Consider the following 9404-nt stretch of genomic DNA (forward strand, 5'->3'; position numbering starts at 1 on the left):
TTCAATGAACAGCCATTTTTGTTTTAACCTTTGCCATGATCTGAATTAGTGCATGAGTCATGTGTGCAGTGAAGAGAGTTTTCATTTTAACACATGGTTACATCTGAAGACATCCAATGATAAACCAGGCCTGATACTTCCCAGATGGAAAGTAAGTCATAGCTCCTTTTAAAGGCATGAAGAGCACTTGCTGATAAAATAAAGCGTGCTCGAACATGAGCAGTCAGGGACAACTAACTAACTCACTGGGTTGGGTGGAAGAAGTAGTGCTGCTGTCCCTGCTGGCCACTTGTTGTACCAGCTTGTTGTACTATGGTAAGCTAAAGTCAGAGAGATTTGTATAATCACCATGCCTGGGGGAGAGGTCGGTAGAAAACATGGGGGAATTTTAGATTAGGTGTAAGTGAAAGTTTGCATGAATGGAGGCTAATCAGTCCTGTCAGAGAGCATACATAGAGTAGTAGGAATGTTGTTGCTACAGTGCTTTTGTCAACAGCTGTTTTCTTTTTTTACTGTTTGGTAATGTGTTTGTAATCTTTTTGCAAGCAGGAAGCTCAAAGAAAGGAAAACTAATGCTTACTGGTAAATTTAGTACTGATATTTTGTTTTTCAGTGAAGTTGATGAGGAACATATAACTTGTACACAAGATGTTTGCTGATGTTTAGCATTTCTTGTCATATATTGACCATATGACAACCTGAAGACACAAGTCTGTTGAAAAAGCATCAGCATTTACTTTCTGATTTAGTATTTTAAGGAGTTTATTGCTGCAGACAATAATTTGACACATGTAACACAACATTAAATATAAAATTATTCCTGCAATGATATTAATACAAATTTGGTGAACCACCTCATGGGCAAAACAGGGTTATTAATAAATTATGTAACCTATGTAGCCAAGATATATTTGGAATTGGTTGTGGTTTACATATATATCTCAATTGCATCCAAAGAGGCTTGATATTTTACCAAATAGAAGTTGAGGTTGTCACAATTTTAAACAATTTTACATATACACAATTAATGTAACTAAATTCCAGTGTTTTTGAGACAATACTAATTTTGAATACAAAAAGAATACTTGGGCATGTCATTATAAGCTTTCTCTCATTGCCTTTCATTAGTTAGATTTCAAAAAAATTTGAGTCTTTGACTAACTACAGTACTTTACAAATCTACATGTCCTACATTGTTATTAAACATTTTTGTAAGCAGGATCTCTAAATTTTGATGACATTTTGTTCAAAACCAGTTGGAAGTTGTTATTGAAAGTATCCCATAAATGGAGTGAAAAAACCTTCAGCATTTGAAGCTTTTAGTGAGTTAATAATGATCAAAAATAAAGTTTTTAAGATCTAATTGTGAGTAGCATGAAAATACATCTACATTGGGGTTTTATTCACATTTAAAAACTTCCACTGTAGAACTCAGGCAATGGCTGCTCATGTTTATTATTGCAGCCCGTAATGGTAAAACAATGTTTTTTTGTTTGTGTGTGAAAATACTATGAGAATTCTCAGGATTTATTTGAATTAGGCTCTGTATTCTGAATATTAGATGGTATCTCATTATTGATTTGAGTATTTTTTCTCAATAGCTTACCTTTTGTAATTCATACATCTTTAAAAACTTTTTTCTTATATTAGAAGAATTTGTCTAAAAGCCATAACATTCTAACATACATCATTATTATTCCTAACACATCAGGTAGACCTTTAGTTTTGTGGAAAGCCAATGTAAGTACTTTTTCTAGGCTAGTTACTCTCTTGAATCTTAATAAGTCTGCTAGCTAAAATGTTAGGTAGTGATGTTTTAAGGTTAATATCAATTTCAAGCTAATACAAGCCATAAAATATTATTTTTCATTTGTTACTTATTGCTGTTAATTTTATTTACATTTTTCACTTTTAATCACAACTAAAGATATTATAAGATCTTAAGAATCTGGAAACAATTTATTTTAGGTGGCACTATGCCACTAAAAAAATTAAGCAGTGAACTGAAAACAAAATGAAAAAGAACAATTCAAGACTAACAGTGTAAGGCATGTGACAACTCTAGTATTTAGTCCCTAATGTGGTTTTTTTTTTTTTTTTTTTTTTTTTTATAGTTTATAACACTTTTATTAAGAGTGAACAGGTATCAGTATTCCTAAACTGTAAACAACGGGGAACTGAAGTATCGAAGGAGAAACATTAAGGATCATATGTAATAGACAAAAACTCTTAATTTTCTTGCTGCCTTTATACATCAATGTGTGATATTTAAGTATAAATGAATCCCTTATTAAGCAAACATTTTTGCATACACTGCCTTCTCTTTTTCTTTCTGTGCTTTTATCTTTTGTTTGACTTTCAGCAGTTCTGCCTGAATAGCTTTATCTTCTGGTGCTATCTCCTGAGCTTTCTTAAGATCAGCCAATGCTTGGTCATATTCTTTTAATCCTTGCCATCCTTGAGCTCTGCAGTACAGTGCTTTGGTATTTGACGGGTCTATTTCAAGAGCCTCCAAACAACTGTCAATTGCTCCCTGCCAATTTGACATCTTCAGTTTACAAGCACCAGTATTTAGCATGCAGCTTAAAGCTACAGGTTGCAGCTTCAATCTATCTGCTTCCTCAGTTACAGCCTTTGAACCTTCCACGTATCTTAAAACCTTTGAGTATTTTTTAATGGCCATCTCCCAGTTCTGGGATTTAAAAAAACTATTTCCAATGTTTTTTAAGTCTTCTGTTATTAATAGTATTTTATCTACGTCTTTTAAATCTATATCTGCATCCTCGGGGAAATCTGGATGCCTGTCACCAGAACCATCTTCTGGGAATATTCCCCAATCATCCCCTTCCTTCAATTCTCCGCATTCTGCAATAACGCACAATTTAGCAGGTTTTTCACCTTTCACTTCTACATTCTCCAGAATTCTTGCCACACCCATTCCTTTCATTACTTGGCCAAATACCACATGCTTCCCATCCAAATGAGGAGTCGGAACTGTTGTGATAAAGAACTGGGAACCATTTGTATTGCTGCCTGCATTTGCCATGCTCAATAAACCCTCCCGGTCATGCTTATAGTAGAAATTTTCATCTTCAAACTTTTCACCATAAATACTTTCTCCACCTGTCCCATTCTGATTTGAGAAATCTCCACCCTGAATCATAAATTTCTTAATAATTCGATGGAATGGGCATTCTTTGAAATGGAGAGGTTTCCCGGTGGTGAGTCCAATGCCTTTTTCTCCTGTACACAATGCGCGAAAATTCTCTGCAGTTTTGGGTACAATATCTGCAAATAATTCTAAGACAATTCGACCAACTCGCTCGCCTCCGATGTCCACGTCAAAGAAGACTCGGGGATTACTGGGGTTGGAGGGCTTAGCTTGGGGTGTTGGGAACGACATTTTGACTTGCAGACACGTTTGGAAGCAGGTTCGGAGCACCCCTAATGTGGTTTTAATAACTCCTGTGTACTGCATGTAAAGTGTGCGTTAGTGTTATTTTTGATATTTCTACCTCATTGCTTTTGTGTCTTCTTTTTTGATAAAGAAAGAATTTCTTTAGCGTTTTCCTTTAAATCTTCCCTTACTAGAAAGAATAGTGTGCTGGCCGGGTGGCTCAGTTAGTGTAACCTGTCTATATATCCCTGCTTCCTAGAATTGTAAACAACACACCAAAAGATTGTGGGTTTGATTCCTGGTCTGGGCACATACCTAGCTTGCAGGTTCAATCTCCAATCAGGGCGCATATGGGAGGTGATTAATCAATGTTTCTCTCCCCTTTTCTCTCTCTTAATAAAATTAATAAACATATCCTCAGATGAGGATTAAAAAAAATAAAAGAAAGAAAGAATAGAAACAGGCAGAATGCCCTGATACTTTTCTGTAGTCAGCATGGTTTTAATTTTTTCCAGCCTGCCTTTGTCTCTTTTTCCTCTATCCCTCCTCTTTCCTTCTTTCTTTTCCTTCCCTCCCTTAACCTCTTTGTACCTCTTTATTTTACTTTATTCTTTCTTTCTTAACAAATAATAATGTAACATATCCATATTTCTGCTGCCCAGAATTGTAAACTTGTAGAGTGTTCTTTTCAGTATGTAGCAATAATAACTAGTATTGTGAATATTAACCCCTTATCAGATACATGATTTGCAAATCTTTTCTCCATTTCATTTTGTTGATGGTTTTCCTTTTTAGTTTGACGTACTCCCACTTGTTTATTTTTGCTTTTCATTACCTTTGCTTTTCGTGTCAAATTCTAAAATATCATTGTCAAGACCAATGACAAGGAACCTACCCCCTATATTTTCCTTCTAGGAATTTTATGACTTCAGGTTTTACATTCAAGTCTTTATATCATGTTGAGTTGATTTTTGTGTATGGCAAGATAGGGTTCCACTTTCATTCTTTTGCATGTGACTGTCTAGTGTTTGCCAACACCATTTATTGAAGACACTCTCCTTTCACATTGTATATTCTGGTCCCTTTGTCATAAATTAATTGACCATATATGTGTGGCCGTATTTCTGGGCTATTACGATTCATTGGTCTATGTGTCTGTTTTATGGCAATGCCATACTGTTTGATTACTATAGCTCGGTAATTTTGGTTGAGATTAGGAAATGTAATGCCCACAGCTTTCTTCTTATTTGTCAAGATTGCCTTGGCTATTCATGGGTCTTTCTTCTGTGGTTCCATAGCGATTTTTAGATTGTTTGTTCTGTCTCTGTGGAAGACACCATTCGAATTCTGATAGGGAATGTATTGAATATGCAGATTGCTTATAGTAGTACGGACATTGTAACAATATTAATTATTCCAATTCATGATCATGGGATATCTTTCCATTTATTTGCCTTATCTTCAATTGTATCAGTGTCTTATAGATTTCTCTATACAGATGTTTCACCTGCTTTGTTAAATTTATTCTTAAGTACTTTATTCTTTGTACTGCAATTGTAAATTGGATTATTTCTTAATAGATAGATTGTTGTTAGTATATGAAACACAACTAATTATTGTATATTGATTTTGTATTCTGCAACTTGACAGGATTTATTCTAACCTTTTTTAAGGTGCCTTTAGGGTTTTCTATATATAATGTTATTTGTAATTAAAAATTATTTTACTTGTTCCTTTCTATTTTGGATACCTTTAATTCTTTTTCTTGCCTAATTCCACTGGCTAGGACTTCCTTACTAGGTTGAATGAAAGTAGTGAGAGTGGGCACCCTTGTTCCTGAACTTGGAATGGTTTCAGCATTTTACTGTTAAGAATGATCTTAATTGTGGGCTTGTCTTTTATGGTCTTTATTAAGTTGAAGTCCATTCTCTCTATACTTTTTTGGAGAGCTTTTATCATGAAAGGATGTTGAATTTTTGTCAAGTACCTTTTCTGTAGTGACTGAAATGGTTGTGTAATTTTTTCCTTCATTTTGTTTATCACATAGACTCATTTGTTGATGTTATCCCTGGAATAAATATCATTTGATCACCCTTTAATGTAATGTTGAATTTGGTTTACTAATAGTTCAATGAAGATTTTTGCCTCTTTGTTAAAGAGGCATATTGACTTGTAATTTTCTTTTTTTGTAGTATCCCTGTCTCATTTTGGTATCTTGATAATGCTGGTCTGGTAAAATGAGTTTGGAAGTGTTCTGTTCTATTTTTTAGGAAAGTTTGAGAGAGTTTGCTATTGGTTATTTTTTTGGTGTTTGGTAGAATTCACCAGTGAGGCCATCTGGTCCTGGACTAGTAGTAGCAATTGGTCTGTTCAGATTTTCTGTTTCTTCATGATTTAATCTTGGTAGATTGTATGTTTTGAGAAATTATCCATTTGTTTTCTGTTGTTCAGTTTGTGATCTATAGTCGTTCATAGTAGTCTCTTATGATCCTTTTTATTAGTATGATATCAGTTGAAATGTCTCCTTTAATTTCTAATTTACATCATCTGTCTTTTTCTCCTGGCAAGTCTAGCCAACAGTTTGTCAATTTTATTTGCTTTTTCAAAAAGCCAAATCATATTTTCATTGATCTGTTCTATTATCTTTTTGTCTCTTTTATTTATTTCCACTCTGATATACATTGTAGCCTTACTTTTGCTAACTTTTGGCTGTTTGTTCTTTTTCTGATGCTTTAAGGTATAAAGTTAGGTTGTTTATTTGAGATTATTTTTGTTAGTATAGTGATTTATTGCTCAGTCTTCCATATTAGAATTGCTTTTGCTGCATCCCATAAGTTTTTGTATGTTGTGTTCCTATTGTCATTCATCTCAAGATATATTTTTTAATTTCTGTTTTAATTCCGGGGCATATTGTTTAGTCTCCACATAAATGTGCATTTTCTAGTTTTCTTCTTGTTATTGATTTCTAGTGTCATACCATTGTACTTGGCAAAGATACTTGATGTGACTTTAGTCTTCCTAAATTTATTATAAAGACTTCTTTGCGGATTAATATATGATCTGTCTTTGAGAATGTTCCCTGTGTGCTTGAGAAAAACATATATTTTGCTGCTGTTGTATGAAATGTTCTGTAAGTGTCTAATAAGCCCATTTGTTCTAATGTGTAGTTTAAGTTCAGTGATTCCCATTTTGATGTACCTGTTATTTTTCCTCCACAACAAGCAATTCTACAATGGCCGGTGTCCTACAATTCAATTCAATTTTGACAGAATCTACCTGAAGATACTGTTATATTCCTCAGGTTAATGGTTCAATCCTACAAGACTGTTCCAACCCCCATCCCCAACTTCAGTCACCAATTGCAAGTCCAAGATGTCACCTGTGCTTCTGACAAACCAGCTGTAGATGGAGATTCCATAAGCCTTCCTTGGTTTCAATTAATTTACTACAGGAACTTACAGAACTGAGAGAAACATTTTACTTACTATATTATAGATGTTTATTTAAAAAGAGCATAACTTAGGAACAGCCAGTTAGAAAGGATGCATAGGCCAAGGTATGGAGAAAGGGCACAGAACTTCCATAAACTCTCCAGGAATGTCAGTCCCCCAGATCCCCATACGTCCACCAATGTGGGCTTTATAAAGGCTCGAACACCCAGGCATGATTGATTATGGCCATTGGCCACTAATTCAACCTCCAGTTCCTCTCTCCTCTAAGGGGGATTGGAATAAAAGTTGCAAACCTCTAATCACATGGGTTTTTCTCTTGACAACAAGCCCTGTCCTAGTTTTGTTCCCAAAGTCACTTCATTAACATAACCAAAGATACCTTTTCTGCTCTCATTAAAAAAATTCTGAGTTTTAGGAGCTTTGTGCCAATATTGGGGATAAAGACCAAATATATATCTCTTATAAACTGTAGTATCACAATAGTCAGTTTGTTGTTGTAAGTGGGGGTATTGAAGTCTCCTGCTGTTATTGTAATGCTGTCTATCTTGCCCTTCAGCTCTTTATATTTGCTTTATACATTTAGGTACTCCATTGTTGGGTGCATAAATATTTATAATTATATCCTCTTGGTGAATTAACCCCTTTTTTTAGTCTCTTATTACAGTCTTAAAGTACATTTTTATCTGATATAAGTATAGCTATCCAAGCTTTTTTTGGTTTCATTTTGCATGGAATATCTATTTCTATCCCTTCACTTTCAGTCTATACATGTCCTTAAACCTGAAGTGAGTTTCTTGTAGGCAACAGATAGTTAGGCCATATTGTTTTTATCCATTCAGCCACTTTATATCTTTTGTTTGGAGAATTGAGACCATTTATATATAAAGTAATTATTAATCCATATGGACTTGTTATTGCCATTTTGTTAATTGTTTTTTGTTTTTGTTTTTGGGGTTTTTTTTGGTGGTGGTTTTGTAATTTCTCTGTTCCTTTCACTCCTCTTGCTCTCTCTTGTGATTTGATTATTTATCTTTACGCTTTGGTTCCTTTCCTTTTCTCTTTTATTTACCTACGATAAGCTTACACTTTGTGTTTACCATGAGTCTTGCATAAACATTTACAACAGTTTATTTGAGGCTGATAATAGCTAACTCCAAACCCATATTGAAGATCTCTCACTCCCATGTTTTATATTTTGATGTCACCATTTGCATCATTTTCACTGGGTATCCATTATCAAGTTATTGTGGTCATATTATTTTAAAAATCTCGTCTTTTTACCTTCAAAATGGAATTATGGAGGTTACATTAGAATATTTTGACTTTATATGTTTACCTTTATCAGTAAGTTTTATATTTTCATATGTTTTCTTACAAATTAGTATCCTCTTATTTCACTTCAAAAAATTCCCTTCAACATTTAGGTTGGTAGGGCTGGTCTAGTGGTGATAAACTCCTTATGCTTTTGTTTGACTGGAAAACTATCTGTCTTTCAATTCTGAAGGACAGAGTTGTCAGGTACAGTATTTTTGGTTGGTGGTTTTATTTCTTTCAGAACTTTGAATGTTATATCAGTTTTTACTGGCCTGCAAAGTTTCTGTTGAAAAATCTGCTCACAGTCATAAGGTTCTCTTGCATGTGATAAATTGCTTTTCTCTTGCAGTTTTTAAGAGTCTCTCCTTATTTTTTAACTTTGAATATTTAATTATAATATCTTAATATTTGTATCTTTGGATTTCTCTTATTTGGTCTTTTATGGGCATCTTGGATCTGGATGTATGTTATTTTTCTCAGATTAGGGAAGTTTTCAGCCATTATTACTTTGAATAGCTTTCTGCCCCTTTACTTCTCCTTTTTGGGGGACCCTTATGATGTGTTTATTGGTCTGTTTAATGTTTTCTATAAATATCTTAAGATATCTTTATAATTATTCATTCTTTTGTCTTTTTGCTCTTCTGATAGGATGACTTCCACTGCCCTGTCTTTGAATTCACTAATCTTTTTTTCCCCTCTTGATCAAATTAGCTGTTGAACTTTATTGAATTTTCCAGTGCAATTATTGTATTGTTCAGCTCTATGATTTCTGTTTGGTACTATTTTATATTTTTATATCTTTGTTGAAATTCTTTGTTTATGTATTTCTGTGCTTTTTGGGGGATATATTTCTTTATTTCTTCATTTTTCCTTGGCCATTTGTTTGGCTTATGCATATTAGAGAAAACAGCCACCTCTCCTAGTTTTAACAGAATGGTCTCACATTCCTAGTTGTCTCTCAGACTTTGCTATTGTCCTATCCTCCTTCTTTGTTCTTAGTGTCTCCCAGTAGTTGGGGATGTGGCAAGCTCCGTTGGTATCCTAATGGGGAAGATCATGGTCAGCACCTAGAGGGTAGCTGATTAGGAGTCTGACCCTCAGGCAGCAGCTGGGGTTTGTATGTAGTTAAGACCCTCCATGGAGAAACTGAGAGATGAGCTTTTTCTCTGTTTTTTCTTTTGCCAGATACTTCTTTGCTGGAACCAATATATAGTGTCTGGATGGTGTTCTTGTGCCCATTA

The 9404-nt window shown here is 34.2% G+C and overlaps 1 pseudogene; it reads right to left on the reverse strand.

The window, feature by feature from the left end:
* Nucleotides 1–2290: 2290 nt before the first annotated feature.
* Nucleotides 2291–3437, reverse strand: LOC150011590 (peptidyl-prolyl cis-trans isomerase D pseudogene; annotated as a pseudogene).
* Nucleotides 3438–9404: the final 5967 nt, after the last annotated feature.

Source organism: Furipterus horrens, unplaced genomic scaffold (assembly GCF_987537825.1).
Source record: "Furipterus horrens unplaced genomic scaffold, mFurHor1.1.pri manual_scaffold_4, whole genome shotgun sequence".
NCBI lineage: Eukaryota > Metazoa > Chordata > Mammalia > Chiroptera > Furipteridae > Furipterus > Furipterus horrens.